The sequence below is a fragment of the Chaetura pelagica genome, unplaced genomic scaffold, assembly GCF_000747805.2.
Source record: "Chaetura pelagica isolate M959 unplaced genomic scaffold, ChaPel_1.0 scaffold222, whole genome shotgun sequence".
Classification (NCBI taxonomy): domain Eukaryota; kingdom Metazoa; phylum Chordata; class Aves; order Apodiformes; family Apodidae; genus Chaetura; species Chaetura pelagica.
Window position 1 is genome coordinate 6,635,291 of NW_009952711.1, and position 1,724 is coordinate 6,637,014.

Sequence of the window (1,724 nt, forward strand, 5' to 3'; positions counted from 1 at the left end):
CCCCCCAGGGGAAGAAGGGACCTTAGCGGGGAGTAACGCCCAGCTCGCCGGAGCCTGCTGGTGGTTTTTGTGCTGGTTGTTTTGTTTGTTTGTCTTGTTTTGTTTTGTTTTGGGTTTTTTTTTTTTGTGCTTTCTGAGGCTGCGGAGCGTTACATCGTTGGTCGGGGCTGCGGGAGGGCCCCGGTGCGGGGGGAGCGGTGCGGGGCACGGGCTGCGTGGGGAAGGACCGAGCTCGGAGATAAACCCTTTAGAGAGAGTTTGGGTTTCTCTCGGTGCGGGTCCGTGAGGTGCAAAGCAGCCGTTAAGCACCTGTAGAGCCTGAGAGCCCTTTCCTGGCCGCCCAGCCGTGGGGTACCCGCTGTTACACCCCTGAGCACGTTGGGCACGATTTGCAACTAAAACGAGGATTTTTGGCACTTTTTCTCTCTTTTCCTGTACTCAGCTACGCGGTGGTGTATTGTTTCTTCGCTTAGGTTTATGTAACAAGTGTAACATCCGTCTGTTATTAGTACATAAACTTGTATCTATTCTATCAGAAAAGCGGCTGCCTTAAAAAAATCCCCTTTTAACTGTACTGATTGTGCTGGTGCCACGGTCAGGGCTGCTGAAAGGAGAAATTCACGTTTTAAATCAGGAATAATGTTAGAGCAGGTGAAGGGGAGGAAGGAGTGTGGGTGTAACTTGATACGAACATGAGCAAACTCTCTTCTGTTTACTTGGAAGGCAGGGTTTGGAGAAAGAAAACTTTGGTAGGCTGGGCACATTTGCCAATGGAGGCTCCTGGAAATGCAGGGAACTTTTCTGAAGAACAAGTACTTTGACCACAGGCTTTTTTCTCCCTTCCGTGGCTGTGTCCTGCTGCATTGCTGGGTCCCTCAGGCTGTTTGCTGGTCAGTTTCTTCATTCAGTTAGCACAACAGCAAGTAAAGCATTCCCCTGAGCAGCTGGGAATACAGAGGTGTTTTTATAAGCCAGGAAGTCAGTGTAGTGTATGAATGACACAAATGTCAATTTATACTTAGATACGCATGGAAAAGCAAGGTCAAAACTGATTTAATTTACCCACGTCTTTAATTTGTTCATTAAATAGATGTTTGTGAAGCTGGGTTTTTCTCCCTGTGGTCAGACAGATGAAAGCATTGTCATTGTAGTGGTTTGGGTGGTTTAGAGGAAATGCCATCATGCTGAAGGCAAAGAGGTATCGTGAAGGCAGGTGAGGTTTCCATTAGTGTTCATCACCTGCTGTGCATGCCAGACTGGCATATGGTTGACCAGAAAGGTCAATCTCCATCCTCAGAGATACTGAAAACTCAACTGGAGAGGTCACTGAGCAACCCAAGATAACTTGCAGGACATCCCTGTGAAAGTGCCCCTTACCCTAAATCAGGGGTTAGAGCTGAGAAAGCTCCTCTTGCAGTGCAGTTTGTAGGGACCTCTGTAGGCACCCACTGTTGGCTCTGTGTTCACTGCAGTTCTCAGAGCAGAGACCCTCATGTTCTGAGGATCTGCTGGAGCTTCCAGGGCTTTCTCCAGATTGGAGAGGAAAAAAGTAACTTGTGCCAAAAGCAACAGTTGCACCACCAAAGTGAGAAAGTATACAAGTCTACCAGGTATCTATGAGTATGCTAACACTTCACAAAATCCTTGACTAATCTTAATTTTTCAAGTAAGCAGCTGCAGCAGTTCTCATAGGTTTATTTAAACACAGCTGGTTTAAACTGACC